Source organism: Elephantulus edwardii, unplaced genomic scaffold, assembly GCF_000299155.1.
Source record: "Elephantulus edwardii isolate Elephantulus edwardi_28Jun2011 unplaced genomic scaffold, EleEdw1.0 scaffold00157, whole genome shotgun sequence".
NCBI lineage: Eukaryota > Metazoa > Chordata > Mammalia > Macroscelidea > Macroscelididae > Elephantulus > Elephantulus edwardii.
In genome coordinates, this window is record NW_006399907.1 from 8,046,260 (window position 1) to 8,066,744 (window position 20,485).

General features: G+C 41.3%; 2 pseudogenes; one reads left to right on the forward strand and one right to left on the reverse strand.

The window, feature by feature from the left end:
- Window positions 1-1,071: 1,071 nt before the first annotated feature.
- Window positions 1,072-1,485, forward strand: LOC102865038 (annotated as a pseudogene).
- Window positions 1,486-2,210: 725 nt separating this feature from the next.
- Window positions 2,211-2,671, reverse strand: LOC102855678 (annotated as a pseudogene).
- Window positions 2,672-20,485: the final 17,814 nt, after the last annotated feature.

Below are 20,485 nucleotides of genomic sequence, written 5' to 3' on the forward strand. Positions count from 1 at the left end.
CACACCTGTCCCCATTACTCCAGTAACTGAATCAATTCATCTCATTGAGTGCCACACCAACTCCAAGGGAGTCTGCGTGATAAAATCAGCTGATTGAGGCGAAACCTTCAAGGAAGTCAGCCTTTCAAAACATGTGCTTTCTCTATGATTGTTCTTGGCCCTTCTGTAATTTCTCTTCTATTGTTTCTTTGTATTTTCTGTGTGGGACGGGGAGGCTGTGTCCTTCACACAAAGTGTTCCTACTAAAAGTTTGTTAGATGTTCCCAGGAAGGAACTAAATGGAGGTGACGACTTTGATACGCAAACATTACCTCCAGTTATTTTAGCATTACTAAAACTCAAGAATAATATGACTTTAGGGGAATCCATGGATGCATTATAACAAGAAGAATTAATGGTGGAAATCCCAGAGACGACCACTCCAGAGATTCCTAGATTTCTAGGGCTTATAATAACTCCTCCAAAGGAAAAACCCAAACCCTTGCCCCCCACCATGAGAACGCCAGGTGGAAGAATTGTTTATCTATTAGGTAATGGTCATTTGTGGCAGCCCCCTATTGGGAAAGGTCCTTACAGAATTCTGGAGCCTACAGATAAACCTCTTCCATATACTGGAGAATATGATGAATTTAATGCAAAACACCCCGGTGGTTTTGTGTCTTGGGATATATTTTTCAAAAGGTTTGAAAATGACCAAAGGGAAGACGTTATGCGAGGTACAGGTGGTAAAATAAATCATGAGACACTAGATTGGATGATGAATTTAGGCGATATTATGACCCAAAACATCCTTTGTATGAACCTAAACACCCTTATTGAGATAGTGATCACACCGGGGATAACGGAAGGTGTAAAAGTGTCTCTTGAATGGAAATAAATAATACTCAAATTCAGCTAAAAATTTAAAATGTATCAGTTTAAATTTAAAATGTAACTTTTTCACTTTGTAAATTTATAACCCAAACAAGTTTGAGAACAGGTTTGAGAAAATGTTTAAGAAGTCATTGTCTACCAAGTTCTCCAATTACCAAGGAACCATGACCATAAAGAATAGCTGTGTGCAAGAAAATAATGGGGCTCCAGTCTGGCTGGAGCTCCGGTGGCAACATAAAGCTTCTTACACACAATTTGCTGAGCTCGCACGTGCGGGGGATGGGGCCCCGCGGCTTCCCCCTGAGGCTGCAGGCCACCGAGGTCCGTGTCAACCCGGTGGAGTTCAACCCAGACTTCGTAGCGCTGATGATACCCAAGGTGGAGTGGGCGGCGCTTCTGGAGGCGGCCGAGACTTTGCATCTGGTCGAGGTCCCCAAAGGGCCAACTGAGGGATATGAGTACGATGAGGCTTTTTTAAGGAAGATGCACCACGTGCTGCTGGAGGTGGACGTATTAGAGGGCACCCTGCAGTGCCCAGAGTCCGGGCGTCTCTTCCCCATCAGCCGTGGGATCCCCAACATGCTGCTAAACGACGAGGAAACTGAGACTTAGCCTTGTCGAGCCCCCTTTTCGTTGTAACTGTGTTTGTCCATTCTCTGTTGGTCTTGTCTTCAGCCCTGCACCCAGTGACACACCAAACGCATTGTTCTTGAGCTCCATAAAAGGTTCAAAACAAAAAAAAAAAGAAAATAATGTAAACTTTATTCTTACTTTCCTTATCTTTTTGGCTATCACTAAGCCCCTAGTTGTAAAATGTGGTACAAATATATCATGCTAAGTGCAATAAAATATAACTTAGATCTTAAATCATCAGATCACCTGACTGTGTGCCTTGTATTCTTTCACCGTCCCTCCGCTGAACTTCCACCCACCTTCGTGTTCCCTCTTCTAGACCCCAGACTCCAGGCTTGCAGCGCCCCCACCCCCCACCCCAGTGCAGCATCCTGCGGCAATGGAGGGTCTTCCTCTCCTGCACAGTCCCTCCACCCTATTAGCTGGAAAAAAACCACACAAAAACCCCAAACACCCAATCCTTTTGCCTAAGGCATTCTAAGATGTTAGTGACAAGTTGTCACAAGGTATTTGTCAGAGGCTAATTCTATTTTCTGGGGGGAGGGCATAGACAGAAAGTTTATTTGGCGAATGCTGCTGGCAAGCATTATCCAAGAGCTATAAAATGCTGAAAGTGGCTGTGCCAGCCGAGATGGCTCTCAGGGCTACATATAGTCTCACACAGGAGAAGGCATGGGGTTCTGGGGACACAGGAAGGGCTATGCTCAGCCATTCAGCATCACACGGATGAGCTCTTCATAGTTGATACAACCATTGCTGTCCTCATGCCCTGCCACCAGCATCTCTACTTCTTTCTTTGTCATCTTCTCACCCAGTGGACAAGGACAGGCTGGATTTCAGTGCCCACGACAGTGTCATTTCCTTCCTTGTCAAACACCCGAAGGCCTTCAACATAGTCCTCATAGGTGCCCTGGTCCTTATTCTTGGTCACAGTCTGCAGGATGGGCAGGAAGAGCTCAAAATCCATTTCATCATTTCATCATATTCATTTCATCACTCTTAGGGTTTACCAGGACCTTGAGCACCTCGATGTTGATGGGGTTCTCACCCAGGAGCCTCATTACATTTCCACACTGGCTGTACAGATCTTTCCATCACCTGTTTGGTCAAACAGCTGGAAGGCCTTCTTAAATTCTGTGGTGTGGTCCTTGGTGAAGTCACACATCCTGAATGTTCAGGAATTGGGACCTTTGCCTGTGGTAATCTCTTTTTTTATTGTTGGTTTTGTGAGCAACAGAATTCAAGCTGGTGCATCTACAGAGTAAAAAAGAATAAGAACTAAAGTAAAAAGTCACCGAGTTGACTCAAAGAAGACAAACTATTAACTGACATGGCAAACCACAACCTCTGGAATGTGTAGGCAAACAGGATGAAGGGGGATGTAGGGGGAAGAAAGGGAAGTCATAAAAAGAAGTAATAAATCAGACAACATCCTTAGATTGTTAATTTTATAGTACTCAGCCCACCCATGAGGACCTGGGGAGAGACTTGAAAGCTAGGGAAGGAGAATTTATGGTGGGCTATGAAAGGCTGTGCTGGTCCACTCCTTTGTCTAGGCTTAGGGCCTGGATTTTGCAAAATTGATCAATAAAAACTTGCTCTGGCTAAACTGAGTTTGGATTGGATTTCTTGAGCATTTGTCAAGCCAGAGTTTGGGTCAATTTATTTGCAGTCTCTTAAGGGATAAGGTGGTCCACTCCAGCTCCCCCTCCTGGAGATCTCCTGGAGAAAGTTTTTAGTTGTGGTTTATATCAATCCACCATTTGCCAAGAGGAGCCCAGACAGTGTCCAAGCTATCAAAGGCATTTCTCACAGTTGCGAGTTTATATTAAGGCATTCTTGGTAAGACATGCAAGTGGGACTTCAAGACAATTACTTTTTTTTTTTTTAGAAAAAGGCAATCACTTAGCATTGGAGAATCACAATCAACAATTACTTGTGGGAATGGTTGAAATAGAATACCAATTTGTTCTGTAAACTTTCATCCAAATCACAAAAAAAGTCTAAAAATTAACAATGAGCTCTTATGGCCTAGTAATAAGAAGCTGCCCTATAATCTTCAAGGTACATGATTCGGATTCTCCAGATGTTCTGCTGGAAAAGGATGGGCAATTTCCTCCTATGCAATTTACTGCCTCAGAAAACCCACTGAAGGGTCACCTATGATTTGGTTCTGGCATCACGGTAAATAATAACAAAAATGTTAGATTAAATAATAGAGTCCAAATCTTTAGAATTTAAGCTTTGATGTGTGTGTGTGTGTGTGTGTGTACACTGTCAAATTGGATCTGATTGGTACAGGAGGAGATTGCCCCTTTTTCTCCAGCAAAGCATCTGGTAGATTCGAACCACTTATCTCTGGGATTGCAGTGCAACTTCTTGCTTCTAGACCACCAGAGCTCCCTGAAGAATTTAAACTTTTATCTTTAGTAAACAGTTTTGGAATGGAAATTTGACAACTCCTGAACTCAGAGCAGGTGCACTATGCCCAGGGTCTGAGATTGGTTGCATTATCTTAGCAGGCTTCTTAGTCTTAGAGACTTTGTTTCTGTCTTCTTCGAAAACAAGCAGAAATCCAAGAGTTTATTCATTACCATATGCATTGTCATTTTCATCAGTAATTGATATGTTTTATTATCTGTTAAAGAATTGTTATATATCATATATGCTTTTGTTGTCATTGTTGTTGTTAGGTGTCATTGCACTGAGTATGACCCAAAGCAACCTAATAACAACAGATCTGAACCCTGTCCAATCCTGTGCCATTCTCACAGTTCCTGACACACTAAAGCCCATTGCAACAGTTACTGTGTCATTCAACTTGTTTGAGGGTTTTTCTTTCCTTCGCCAATCCTCTGCCTTTCCAAGCATCATATCCTTCTCCAAAGAATAGCCTTTCCTAGCAACATGTTCTAAGTATGTGAGGCGAAGCTTTACTATCTTTGCCTCCAAGAAGCATTCTGGCTGCACCCTGTCTAAGATGTACTTGTTTATTCTTCTGGCTGTCCATGGGATGTTCAGCACTCTTCTCCAACACCACAGCTTAAAGGTATCAATTCTTCTGTCATTCTGATTCATTTTCCAGCTCTCAGATGCATAGCAAGTGATTGGAAAGACCATGGCCTGAATCAGACACACCTTAGTTCTCAAACTGACATCATCATTCCTCAATAATTTAGAGAGGTCCCTAACTGCAGACTTTCCCAGTGCAATATGTCTCCTGATTTCCTGGTTGCTGGTACTAAGGGTCATATTTTCACCAAATGTCATATGTATGTTTTACTAATTTACATTGTGCTTTATTGTCAACTAGAGAATTATTATGTGACATATTTACATTCTTATTTACTACATATTTCAAAGTCAAATTAATGAATTAGAAATTAAGAAAATTTTTAGTGACATATTTAGAGTTTGTTAATTTACAGAGACTTGATTAATGCTACCTTCCATTATCACAGAGTAAAAGTTCACAGCCCAATTTAGGGAATTTATTTATGGCCCACTTCACATACTTTTATTCTCTCTTTTCCAGGTCAGAACAACTTTCTTATGACTTATAATTTAAAGCATCATAGAAATATATGCAGAATTTTTTTACTTTCAGATACTTTATTTCTACTTTTATCTAAGGGACTTATATACAAACATTGAAGAGTATTATACCAGCATAAAAAAGCATCCCTAGAAGCACATACTATGGGACTCATATTTAGGTGTTTTAAGAACATCATAGAAATATGTTATATTTGAGAAAACAAAACAAAGTCATTACAAATCAGCATAACTTCTAAAAAAGAGGTTTCATTTATGTATGGTCAACTGATATTCAACAAGGAAATAAACCTATCAAATGTGGAAATGACAACCTCTTCAATAAATGGTGCTGGCAGAACTGGACTGCTACCTGCAGAAAGCTGAAACAGGATCCACACCTCACATCAGACACAAAAATCAACTCAAGCTGGATCAGAGATCTGGGAGTAAAGCCCAAAACCATAAAGTTCATAAGAGACAAACTTGGACCAACCTTAGAAGGCATAGCCTCTGGTATAAAGAGACTGCCAAATACAACCAGAAATGGAAAATCTGGAGAGGATAAAATTGATGAATGGGACCTTCTAAAGATTGAATCTCTGTGCTCATCAAAAACTTTTCTCAACAGAGTGAAAAAAAGCTTACCCACTGGAAATAAACATTTGGCAATACCATTTCAGACAAGGGTTTCTTAACAAAAGTTTACACCATACTCCTGGGCCTCCAGAAGAAGACTGATAACCCAATTACAAAATGGGCAAAAGACATGGAAAAACTTTTCACAAAGGAAGACATTCAGGTGGCAGACAGACATATGAAGAAATACCCAAAAATCACTGGCAGTGAGAGAGATGCAAATCAAAACCACAATGAGATACCATCTCACCCAGCAGTATATATTTTGTTTACACTATTCTTCATTCACACTGTGTTTCATATAATCATGTTATAAAATTAATCACCATTGGACTTTGCCCATCATTACCCTGTATTTTCACCCAGATTCTCTCATTTACTTCCTTCCCCCCACCTCCTCCACACACCAAACTGTGCAATCCTGTGGTTTCACCTCTACTCATTCTCAACTTTCTCCTCCCACCCCCTTCCCCATACATGTTTTACTGTTTATCCTTCTATTTTTAAAATTATGGTCTTTTGCAGTGTTTATCCTTATGAGACTATGTTAATTAACTTGGCATAATGCTCTTCAACCTCTTGCAAGTTACAAAGTATTTTTCTAAATCATTGCTCCAGAGTGTTGCATAGTATTCCATTGTGTGAATGTACCACCGTTTCTCAATTCATCCAGTTGTGTTTGGGCATTTGGGCTGTTTCCATGTTCTTGCAATGGTCAGTAATGCTTCTATGAACATTTGGTGTACAAATCTGTTTGTGTCTCAGTTCTAATTTCTTTGAACTAATTCCTAGTAGTGAAATAGTTTGGTCACATGGAGTTTCTATGTTCAGCTTTTTGAGGAAGCACCAAATTGCCTTCCACAGTGATTTCACAATACCACCAACAGTGTAGGCTTTTATTTCTTGCTGTCCTGCCAAACTTTGCCACAGGATCACCTTTGCCAGAGGATCAGCTATGGGTCGGTTCCAACTCTATGGTATACAACAACAATATTCCAACTTATGTTGTTTTTGTTTACCATTGAGTGGAAACCAACCCATAGCTGACTCTCCAGTGGGATTTGAGAGGCAGTTAATAATATGGGAGAAGATTTCCCATCCTTCTCCCACAGACAAGCTGGGGGATTTAAAGTAGGTGCCTTTGGGACTGTAGTGCAGGTACTTACCACAAGGTCACCAGAGTTCCCTATTCCAACTTGTAGTCCCCCTAGTTGGGTATCTCAGGCCAAAAATTGCAATGGAGAAGATTGTCTGTTTTTCTTCTGAGGAACCACTGGTGGATTCAACGGCAAGAAAAATGGCAAACTTTGAGTTAACAGCCCAACTTGATACAGACCATACTATCAAAACCCGCTCTTACTGAGATAGAGAATGCTATTTATGAAGTAGAGGCCATGGTGACATTATTGTTACAGTGTTCAGTGGCTAACTGGAAGGAGGAGAGTTCAAATATGCAAGCAACTCCTTAAAGAAAGCTACACATTCTTACTCTTTCTGACAGAATGCACTAAGACTTGCTTTTACCCCTATCTTTCCAAAGGTTCTTTCCCTCCTTCCCTCTTCTTCCTTTTCACTTTAAGTCTTTCACATAGCCTACCTTATAGTAGTTATGCCTCTTATTGCTTTAATAAACCTTTAAAAATAAAAGACAAAAATAAGAAAGCTACAGCATTTTGCTTCTGTAAAGATTTACACCCTTGACAACTGGGGCAGTTCTACCATGAGGAGTGACAATCAATTAGAAGGCAGTTGTTGTTTTGTTGTTGTGTACTGTCAAGTCTCTTGCAACTCATAGTGACCCTATGTAAAACAGCCCTGAACTCTGCTCTTTCCTGTGCCAATCGCACTGTCTCTGACACTCCCATCCCAATTACCCCACTCACTGAATCAATCCACCTCATAGAGGGCCTTCCCCTCTTGCGCTGTCCCTCCACCCTACCAAGCATGAATGTCCCTCTCCAAGGACCGGTCCCTCCTTACAACATGTCCAAAGTATGTCCGACGAAGCCTCAGAATCCTTGCCTCCAAGGAGCAGCCTGGTTTAACCCTCTCTAGGATGAACCTGTTTGTTTTCTTAGCAGTCCTCAACACTCTTCTCCAGCACCACAGCTCAAAGGCATCAATTATCCTTCTATCCTCCCTAGTCATTGTCCAACTCTCTGATGCATAACAAGTGATAGCAAAGACCATGGCCTGTATCAGGTGCACCTTAGTCTCCAGAGAGACACCATTGCTCTTCAGTACTTTGGAGAGGTCCCTAACAGCAGACTTTCCCATGGCAATAAGTCTTTTAATTTGCTGGCTACTGGTGACAAGAGTTTTGACTGTGGAGCCAAGCAAACTAAAGTTTTGTGCAACCTCAATCTCTTCACCATCCATCCTGATGCTGCCAATTGGTCCAGTGGTGAGAATCTTTGTCTTCTTGACATTGACCTTCAATCCATATTGGGGGTTGCAGTCCTTGACCCTCTGCAGCAAATGCTTCAGGTCCTCCTCAGTTTCAGCAAGCAGGGTTGTGTCATCCGCATAACGCAGATTGTTGATAAATCGTCCACCAATCCTGACCCCACATTTCTCCTCATAGAGCCCAGCCTTCTGGATAATCTGTTCTGTATACAGGTTGAAAAGGTATGGAGACAGTACACATCCCTGAAATACGCCCCTCTCAATTTTGAACCAGGCGGTGTTTCCTTGCTCTGTTCTGATGATTGGTCAAAATATAGGTTTCACATTAGCATGAGCAAGTGTTCTGGAATTCCTATTCTTCTCAGAGTCAGTCACAGTTTGTTATGATCCACACAGTCAAATGCCTTTGCATAGTCAATGAAATACAGATATACATTCCTCTGGTATTTCCTTCTTTCAGCTAAGATCCATCTAATATTAGCTACAATATCCCTAGTACCACGGCCCCTTCTAAACCCAGCCTGGACTTCTGGCAGTTCTCTGCTGATGTGCTGTTCCAGTCGTTTTTGCATAATCTTCAATAGAATCTTGCTTGCATGTGAAATTAGTGATATTGTTCTGTAGTTTCCACACTCTGTTGGGTCACCCTTATTTGGGATGGGAACAAATATAGATCTCTTCCAGTCAGTTGGCCAAGTGGTTATTCTCCAGATTTCTTGACACAACTTGGTGAGCACGTCCAGGGCAGCATCTGTTAGCTGAAATATGTCAATAGGTATACCATCTATTCCTGGGGCCTTGGAGGATATTAAGAGTTTCTCAGGGAAAGAAATCAAGACAAGTTGATTCTTAGGCAAGTTGAGTTTGAAATGCATATCTGATGTGCAAGTGGAGATACTGACTAGGTACAAAGAGGAAGCTCAGACTGAAGATACAAAGTTGGGACTCATCAGCTTTTAGATGCTGCCTAAAACCACATGCTTTTCAATGCAGTTAAGATCTATCAGTTTCTCGGGGTGGAGGTGGGGGTGAGCAATGTCCTGTCGTATGGTTTACAACCTGGGAAAATCAATGAATGGTCTGTTATGAGTTGATTCTGACTCAGTGGCAATAAGAGCGAAAGAGTAAAGGGCAAGAGTAGACAGAGAAAGGAAGACATTTAAGAAGTGAGCACAGGAGAGCTCTGGTGGCCTAGAGGCAAGAAGCTGCATTATAATCCCAGAAGTGCGTGGTTTGAATCCACCAGATGCTCTGCTGGAGAAGGAGGAGTGGTCTCCTCCTGTAACAGTCAGATCCAATTTGACAGTACACACACACACACACACACACGCACACACAATAATAATAGGAAGAAGAAGAAGGAGAAGGAGAAACAGCAGCATCAGCAGCAGCAGCAGCAGAAGAAGAAGTAAGCACAGAGGCATACCAAAGGTTAGAGTTTGGGAAATGTAGAGAAATCAGCAAAAGATATAGAGAAAAATAGCAGCTACTGAGAGAGGAGCTTAATCAAGAGTTCTAAAAGATAAGCAAAAAAAAATGTTCATAACCATAGTCTAAATATCCCACACCACCACCACACCCCCCTCCCCAACTCCTTCAGGTTTAAACCCAGAAGGGAAAGTTCTTCAGTATAACTGTTCTCAGAGAGACTGAAAAGTTGACCTGGAGTTAAGTTGAAAGATATTGGTTTATAATTTTGGGGGTGCAGGAGGAATTTACCTACTTAAGAACTGAATAGTGCTGTATATGTAAGGTTGGTAGTCTGAACTGGACTGGGTTCTCCACACTTTCCCTGACGGTGATTATGTAGAATGTGGGTGTTTGCCTATGGACTGTATTCTACTAACCATAGAAAGCTCTAGTGGCCTAGTAGGTGAAGACTTAAGCTGCCAATCTAAAAGCATGCAATTTGCATCCACCAGCAGTTCCTGGAGAGAAAGATGGACAATCTCCTCCCGTGTGATTTATAACCTCAGAAAAGCTGCTGGAGGGTCAGCTCTGAGTCAGCTGGACTCAAAGGCATGTAACAAAAAGAACAATATATTCATTAGATGATAATTAACTCAAACTATAAGGCAGGATGGGAGTGGAGTCACCAGAAACCATTAATACAATTCAAACAGCTGATGGTGTGTTGTTGTTAAGTGCTGTCGAGATGACTCATGAATGAAAGACTTGAACACTTGTAAAACTTTCATTGTTTCTCTAAGTTCATAGAGTTTCCGCAGGCAAGCTATTTTGGAAGTGGATGCTGCTCCTGCTTCCAAGCCTGTTTTAATCTGGAAGCTCCACCAAACACTGTCCACTATAGGTAGCCATTATCACATTTGACACGTCAGTGTCACAGTGTTTAGCATCACAGCAACCATGAGTTATCTTTGTACAGAAAATTGACAGACCAGTGCTATATTGCTTAGAAGAATATTTGATAAAAAACAGCTAAAACCAGCCCCGAGGGCCACAGATTAAAATGACTCACCTTTGGCTTGGTAACAAACTTTCTATCCACTAGGCCAACAGAGTTCTTTCTGACTCACAACAATTCTATGAACAACAGGTCTAATCCTTGCCCTATCCTACGCCATCCCCACAACCTGAGACACGCTTGAGCCCATTGCTACAGTCACCATAGTAATCCAATGGGTGGTGGACACCTATGTCCTGGACAGATCCTGAGAAGAGGGTTGAGAGTACAGCAGAATGATCTCTGGAAACATCTGATTCTTGTAGCTTCCCTCAGAGAATGACTGGTCCTGCTTTAGCATGATCTCTGAACACTTGACTCTTTTACCTGCACTCTGAAGGGTCTTGGCAAAGCAGCTACATGATCTGTATACAGCTCAGTCCCTTATCTGCCCTGAGAAGAGGCTTGACAGTTCTGCACAACTGAGACCTGAACATGCCCTGTGATGAGGCCAGACTAGGCTGCAGCAGGAGAATCTGAAAACACCTGGCTATGTGCCTGCCCTGTGACAAGGGATGAGAGGTAAGCAGGATGGCCTGGACACAACTGAGACCTTTAACTGCCAGTGGGGAAACTGACCATGCTGCAAAGTGCTTAGTGACCAACTGAGTATTGTACCTACTCAGTTAGGTGGGCAGACATTCATTCTTTGGACACCTGGGTGTCCTGCTGGGGACTTACTTGCAGCACCATGGTCTCTCTTCACCCTAGAACTGTATTTGCACTGTCATTAGGGAAAGCCCTGCTTCACGATGTTGAGACCTGTACCTGCTCTGTGAAGACAAATGACCCTGCTGCATATAAGCCTTGGACACTTGGATCTTCTACCAGCCATGGGAGGGGGCTCATCTACTACAGAATGGTGTGAACATGCTCTAGTGTTGTATTTGCCCTGTGACCAGTGGAGCTCAAGATGTTAGGATGGTCTCTGCATACCTGAGTCCTCTACCTGCCTTGTTACCAAATTTGTGCCTTTTAAAAGGACTTTGCATACCTGAGATGTTAACTACACACTAAAGATGACTGACAGAGTTGCACATTGACCTGGGTGCACCTGAGAACAGTACCTGCCTTTACAGAGATGCTGATACTGACATAGAATGTTTTGTGCAGGCCTGACCCATGGACATACCCTGAGAAGAGGGCTGACAGTACAGAGAATGATCTATGGATACACTTGAGTCTGCATCTGCCCTGGAAAAAGGACAGAGCCTGATGCAGCATGGTTTATGAACTCCTGAGTTCTGTACCAGCCCTGAGAGGAAGGCTACCAGTGCTGCCAGATGCTCTATGCACAACTAAGGCTGAACCTGATTGGTGTACACCTGAGTCTGGTACCTACCAGATGAGGGGGGGGGGTAATGAGACTATGGGAGGATGGTCCCTGTACACATGAGTCCTGTACATGCTCTGGCTAGAGGTATCACAGAAAGATCTGTGTGCACACACGAGTCCCAAAACGACTGTGTGTAAAGGCCTGATCCTTCTTCAGCATGGTTGGTGGACTCCTGAGTCCTATACTTGCCCTGTTTCAAGATCTCACACTGTATAATCTGTACACAACTGAGTCTGGTACCTGTACTGTTTTGAGGGCTGACAGTTCTCCTGTGTGCTCTGTGAACCCCGAGTCATGCCCGGGCCTTGGAATGAGCCAGAAAAGTCTGTGACACCTAGTTTTGTACCTACCTTGAGAGTGACACTGACAGTGCTCCAGGATGTTCTATGCACACCTGAGTCTTGCATGTGCGGGTTGACATGGAATGACTACATCAGGATGGTTGGTGATCACCTACGATCTGCACCCCCCCATTAGGTGGGCTGACAGGATGGTTTATGTACACCCAAGTCCTAAACCTGCCCTGTGAGGAGGAATGGCCCTGTTGTAGGATGGCCCCTGGACAGCTGGGTCATTTACAAGCCTTTTGAGGGGGCTCAATATTTATATATAAATGTTTGATGAAACAGCTGATACCAGAATCAAAACGAAGAAACAAAAAGATACAATTTAAAGAAGTTTCTGGAAAACAGAGATATAATCAGGTCAGCTTGACCCAGAATCAAGCCCTTATTAGGTCATTTGCAAACTGTCTATCATCTGCTCTTTTGGGTACTGTCAGATGCTGTACTAATTTGAGCTTCTAGATTAAGACAGTCTGAAACAATTGAGCTTGGAATGCTATGAACAATAGAGGACTCACAGACTATTAGCTACAGATTGGATGCTAAACCTGGATATTGGAACACCAGAAATGAGCATGAATAGTTGCTAACATTCACTAATAGTTGGAATGTGGGACATGAAAAGTATGAATATAGGAAAATCAGACATTGTTAAAAAAGAAATTGTGTGCATAAAGATTGATGTATGAGATATTAGGGAGCTGAGATGGAGTGGCATTAATCACTTTGAATTAGACAATTATATGATCTACTATTCTTGGAATAAAATTAAGAAAAATGGAGTTGCAGTCATCGTAATTTTAGACTATTTCTAGATCCACCCTTAAGTACAACACTATTAGTGATATATTATCCATACACACACAAGGAAGACCTGTTAATACCACTATCATTCAATGTGCACACCAACAACTAAGCCAAAGAGGAAGAAATAGAAGATTTCTATCAACTTTTACAGACTGAAATCAATCAAGCAGGCAAACAAGTTTCATTAATAATTAATGACCAGAATGCAAAAGTTGGGAACAAAGAAGAAAGACTAATAGTTGGAAACTAAGGATTTGGTGACAGAAATTAGGCTGTAGATAGAATGATAAAATTCTTCATAGTCAATGATTTATTCATTGCAAGTATCTTTCCTAAAAAACATAGATAGTGACTATACACAAGGACCTCACCTGATGGATTATATAGGAATCAGATTGATTACATATGTGGAAAGAATTGCTACAGAAGCTCATTATCAGCTATGGAAACCAGGCCAGGTGCTAACTGTGGAACAGACCATCAAGTACTCATGTAAATTTCAAGTCAAAGGTAAAGAAAATGGAAACAAATTCATAAGAACCAAATATGACCTTGAGTCTATTCCATTCTGAATTAAAAAAACGATTTCAAGAACAAGATAGAGGCATTGCATATCAATACATGAAAACTAATTAAACTGTGAGATAATACAGAGGGTATCATCCGTGAAGAGAGCAAAAGATCATTGTGAAGACAGAGGAGGAGGAAAAAGACCAAATTGGATGTCAGAAGAGACTGAATATTTTACTAAAATGCTGAGAAAACACCAGGAAAAAATCAGGAAGTTAGAGAGTCAGACAAAAGATCTCAAAAAGGTTAGTTTGTGAAAACAAAGCAAAGTATTACAAGGAAATGTGCAAAGAGCTGGAGTAAGAAAATCAAAAGGAAAGAATTCACTTGGCATTTCTTTTTAAAAAAATTTTCTCTGTCTGTGTGTGTGTGTGTGTGTGTGTGTACCATCAAATCTGATCTGATTGGTACAAGAAGAAATTGTCCCTCCTTCTCCAGCAGAGTATCTGGTGGATTTGAACCACGTACCACTGAACCAATTGGCAGCATCAGGATGGATGGTGAAGAGATTGAGATTGTTCACAGCTTTAGTTTGCTTGGCTCCGCAGTCAACACTCTAGTCACCAGTAGCCAGGAAATTAAAAGACATATTGTGATGGGAAAGTCTGCTGTTAGGGACCTCTCCATTCATTCACTGTTGCACTTTTCTTCCCTCTCAACCTTCCCCCCTAGTACACTACCCTCTTGGAAAAGTAAAAGAAAAATTCTTTCATTGTTTTACAATCCCTCCTCCAGGTCCACTCCACCATGCAGCCTTCACTCTAGACTCCTGTCATGACAAAAGTACCTAATCACATATTCCTTTTAAACAGTTTTCTCCCTCATCTGTTTCAATGCAGTATACATTATTGAATGCATCTTTCTCAGTCTGTCCCCAACCTCAAGGTCAGTCCTGTTTCACAACAGTGGCACCATGCAGTATTTGTCCTTTTGTGACTGAGATACTTCACTCAGCATAATGTCCTCCAGAGTCACCCATTTTGAATAATATTGCATGAGTTCCTTATTTTTCAATGCAGTGTAGTATTCCATTGTGTGAATATACCACAGCTTCTTTATCCAGTCATTTGTTGATGGGTGCTTAGGTTCTTTCCAACTCCTTGCTATTGTGAACAAAGCCACAATAAACATGGGTGTGCATATATCTTCTTGGATGTCAGTTATGGTTTCTTTGGGGTATATTCCCAGTAGTGGAATTGCTGGGTCAAATGGTATCTCTATTTGCAACTTTTTGAGAAAGCGCCATACCACCTTCCACAGTGGTTGCACCATTTTACACTTCTACCAACAGTGAATAAGGGTTCCAGTTTCTCCACAACCTCGCCAGCATTTGCTGCTTGCTGTTCTGTTAAATTTTGCTATTCTCATTGTGGTGAGACGATAACTCATAGTTGTTTTGGCATTTCTTAAGCTGAATGAACAGAAGAACAAATTCAAGCCTCAAATTGCAGTATTGAAGGATGCTATGAGCAAAATCTAGGATGATGCAGGAAGGCATCAAAGAAAAGTTGGAGAGAATACATAGTCACTGTATTAAAAAGAACTAATTGACATGGAACTATCTAAGAGCCAATGGTAATGAAGAAAGAAGTTTAAGCCACACAGAAGGCATTGGTAAGAAACAGGGTTCCAAGAACTGATAGATCACCAACTGACATGTTTCAACAAACAGATGCAGCTCTGAAAGTACTCACCTATGAGTCTATGCGGGAAATTTGGAAGACAGCTACCTGGCAAGACCAGAAAAGATCAATATTTGTCCCCATTCCCAAGAAAAGTGATCCAACTGAATGTGGAAATTATTGAATATTATCATTAATATCATATAAAAGCAGTATCTTCTTGAAGATAATCTGTAGATAGTTGGAACAGTACGTCTTTGACAGAGAATTACCAGATGTTCAACCTGGATTTAGAAGAGGCTGTGGCACCAAGGATATCATTGCTCATGTAAGATGAATCTTGGTCGAGAGCAGGAATTATCAGAAGAACATGCTTTTTTAATCATGTAAAGACATTTCATTGTGTCATTATGTGGATGATAACAAATAATGGATAACATTGAGAAGAGTCAGAATTGTGGAACACATAATTGTAGTCCTATGAAATTTATATTTTGCCCAGGAGGCCATTATCCAAACAACAAGGGAATATTGCATGGTTTAATATCAAGAAATCTGTATGTCAAGGCTATATTTTCTCTCCATAACTATTTAATCTGTATGCAGAGCAAATCATCAAAGAAGCTGGACTCTGCAGAATATGGTATATCAGAATTGGAAGAAGGCTCATCAACAACCTGAGGTAGGGAGATGACATAGCTTTGCTTGCTAAAAGCAAGAAGGACCTGAATGGCCTATTGTGGAAGATCAAAGACTGCAGCCTCCAATATAGATTGCATCTCACCATCAAGAAAACAAAAATCCTCACCACTTGGCAGATAGATGGGTCATGATTGATGGAGAGAAGATGGAAATGGTTAATGAATTTATCTTGTAAGGATCCATAATAAATATTCTTGGCAACAACAGCCAAGAAATAAAATGTCGTGCTGTTGTTACAGGTTGTCGAGTCACTGGCTACTCGTAGTGACCCTATGTACAACAGTTCTAAAACCTGCTTTATCCTGAGCCAACCTCATTGTCTCTGACACACCTACCCCCATTACCACAGAGTCAATCAATCTCATCGAGGGTCTTCCTCTCTTGTGTTGCCCCTCTAACCTCCCAAGCATGATGTCCCTCTCCAAGAACTGGTTCCCCTTTGCAACATGCCCGAAGTATGTCAAATGAAACCTCAGAATCCTTGCCTCCAAGGAGCAGCCTGGTTTCACCCCTTCCAGGACAAACCTGTTTGTTCTCCTAGCAGTGCATGGTATATTCAGTCCTCTTCTCCAGCACCATAGCTCAAAAGGCATCAATTCTCCTATTACTCTTAGTCATTGCCCAGCTTTCTGATGTATAACAAATAATTGCGAAGACCATGGCCTGATTAGGCAAACCTTGGTCTCCAGACTGACATTGTTCCTGAGAGCTGACTCTCAATGCAATTTGTCTTTTGATATCCTGGCTGCTGGAAGAGATACATATTTGTTCTCATTTCAAAGACAAATGACCCAAACGAGTGTGGAAATTATCAAATAACATCATTAATATTACTTGCAAGCAAGATTCTGCTGAAAATTATCCATAACCAACTGGAATAGCACATCAACAGCCAGATGTGCAGGCTGGGTTTAGAAAAGACCAAGGTATTAGGGATATGATAGCTAATGTTAGATGGATCTTGGCTGAAAGCAGAAAGTATAAGAGGAATGTCTATTTGTGTTTCATTGACTATGAAAAGGCATTTGACTATGTGGACCACAACAAACCATGGCTGACTCTGAGAAGAATGGGGATCCCAGAACATCTGAATGTGCTTATGCAAAACCTATACTTGGACCAGGAGACAGTCATCATAACAGAGCAAGAAAACATTGCATGGTTTAAAATCAGAAAGAGTGTATGCCTGAGATGTGTCCTATCTCCATACCTTTTCAATCTATTTGTGGAACAGATCATTTGGGAGGCTGGGCTCTATGAGGAGGAATGTGAAATCAGGATTGGAGGAAGATTCATCAACAATCTGCGTTATGCAGATGACACAACCTTGCTTGTGGAAACTGTGGAGGACCTCAAGCACTTGCTGCAGAAGGTCAAGGACTGCAGCCTTCAATATGGATTGAAGCTCAACATCAAAAAAGCAAAGATTCTCACCACTGGGCTGATTGGCAGCATGATTGATATTGAAATGTGTTGTGTTGCAAAAATCTGTGTTCCTTGTACCTCTCTCTGAGGTACTGAGGAGCCTGATCCAGGCCATGGTCTTTTCAATTGCTTCCTCTGCATCAGAAAGCTGGGCATTGATTAAGGATGGCAGTAGATGAATGGATGCCTTTGAGTTACGGTGTTGGAAAAGAGTCCTGGATATCCCACGTGCTCCTTAGAGGGATGGATGATGAGACTCTGCCTCACGTACGTTGGGCACATAGTTAGAAGAGTGCCGTCTTTGGAAAAGGACATCATGCTTAGAAAGATAGAGGGTCAGCAAAAGAGAAGAAGTTCCTCAATGAGATGGATTGATACAGTGCCTAGAATAATGTGCTTGAGTACAGCAGGGATGGTGAAGATGGCACAAGATAGGGTAGGGTTTAGGTTCACTGTTCATAGATTTGCTATGAACCGTACTCAACTCAATAGTACCTAACAGCAACAGCACAACAATACTAAGAAAAAAGAAAAAAGATATTATCTTCCAAAACAACAATGTTGTTATTAGGTGCCGTGGAGTCAAGAAAGACTCATAGTGACCCTATGAACAACAGATCTGAACTCTATTTTATCCTGGCCGTCCTTATCTTCTCTGAAAATCTTGAATTCATTGCTGCAGTCTCTGTATCAATCCATCTCATTGAGAGTCTTCCTTTCCTTCACAGATCCTCGACCTTTCTAAGCATGATGTCTCCAAGAAATAGCCTCTCCTCGCAACGTGTCCAAAGTATGTGAGATGAAGTTTTGCCATTTTTGCTTCCAAGATACATTCTGGCTACTTCTTTCTAAGGATATACCCAAATCAGGAAATTTCACATTAATACATTTACCAGTATACAGTCAATATGAAAATGTTGCCAATTGTTCCAATAATATTCTCTGTAAAAATTCTCTTGTCTTTTGCAAACTTTTTTTCCGATTTTTTTGTTTCCTTCCACTCGGAATGGTTCTTCAGAGTTTATGACATTTTCCTTTTTTAATGCACAGATGTTAGGGTCAGAACTGGATAAGTAAGGCATAAAAGGATGCTAGGTGGAAAGAATATTAAGGCAGATTCCAGTGAAATAAGAAAGGCCTGAAAAGTTAAGAGCCAATAGAAGGCAAAGGTCAAATGAAGTGGGAAAGATGAAGCCCTACCCAAACAAAACTGGGGAACCATATCTAAGTGCCTCAATCTTGACATGAGGAATGTTTTAGGCATGTGAATGATGACAAGAACAAGAACAGATCAGAACGGCTCACTAAATTTTGAACTTGGTGCAACATCATCTCATGGGCCTAGACTCAAACAAGGAAGCACACCCAAATGCAGAATGCCAGCCAGTTCTACTAATCCATGCCACCCATGACACAGGGTATTTTCTGCATTTTCTTTTCAGAGAAATGACCTGCCACGCGTTCTTAGAATGTATCTTTCCTAATAAAATTATATTTACTTTTACCATCATTCTTGTTGCCTCACCTTTCCTTTCAACCATGTACTCTGACAAAGGGCTGGCCTGAGCCAGGATTATTTTGAGCAGGACAATCAATGCCGGAAGGGATGAACCAGACCAAGACCAGAGGATTAATTCACAGCTGATCTTCTGTTATCTCCCACCAGTTTAATTCTTTTTCTGGACAAGGGAGGCCAAAACCAACGCCTTAACCATGAAGTAGCACAGATGGACAGGTATTTAGAATGTTTCTCAACCTGAGTTTCTCAAAAGAATTTCTTATTATGAAATTTTCTGAGATTTTGGCTGGTGAATATATTAATGATACATAAGCAGGGGTGGCATCCACTTCCTAAACAACATGCTTCTGGAAACTATGAACTTTGATAAATAATGATAGTTATAGAAAGGCTTCAGGCCTTTTGTTCAGAAGGTCACTATGTGTTAGGCTGATGGCAATCTACAACACATTGTATGTATATCACAAACTCAGTGTTGCTTGAATCACTGAGAACTCCTTGTTTTCTTAAAGGAGAACTCTGTCAAGTTGTTGTTCCTGTTCAGTGTAGTCAAGTCAGGTACGGCTCATAACGACCTTATGAACAACAAATCTGAATCCTGGCCTATCTTGTGCCATTCTCATCATCTCTGGCACACTTGAGCCCATTGCTGAAGTCCCCATGTCAATACATCTTGATAGGGGGTTTTACTCTCTTTCACTGACCCTCCACCCTTCCAAGCACGATATCCTTTTCCAAGAAATAGCTTTTACAAAAAACATGTCCAAAGTATGAAAGATGAAGCTTTGCCATCCTTTCCTCCAAGCAGCACTCTGGTTATACCCTTTCCAAGACATATCTGCTCATTCCTTTGGCAGTCCATCAGCTATTCAGTACTGTTTTCTAACACCTCAGCTCAAGGCACCAGGATCTTCTTCTGTCATCTTGTTTCACTGCCCAACTCTTAAGTGTATAGCAAGTAACTAGAAAAGACTATGGCCTGGATCAGGCACATTTTAGTCTTCAAACTGACATTATTGCTCTATAGTATTTGAGAATTCTCTGACAGTGGGCTTGCCTGAAGCAATATATCTCCTTATCTCCTGATTGATTGCAGTGTGGATCCAAGCAAGATGAAATCATTAACAGTGTCAATCCTTTCTCATCTATTATGATTTTGCCCACTGGCCCAGTGGTAAAAACCTGTCTTCTTGGTGTTAAGAAGTAATCTATACCTACAACCAGGAGAAGATAACATAGATGAATGGGATCTTCTAAGAATCAAATCCCTATGCACATCCAAAAACTTCTCCAACAGGGTAAAAAGGGAAGCCACCGACTAGGGAAAAGTATTTGGTAATGACATATCAGATAAGGGACTTATATCCAGAATTTATAAAATACTGGAGCACCACAACAAGATAAAGGTAAATAATCCAATAGAAAAACAGGCACAGGATATTAACAGACACTTTACCAAAGAAGACATTTAGATGGCTAACAAGCATATGAAGAAATGTTCAAAATCCCTAGTTCTAAGAGAGATGCAAATTAAAACAACTATGAGATATCATCTCACCCCAGTCAGAACTGCAAAATTTAACAGAACAGCAAGCAACAAATGCTGGTGAG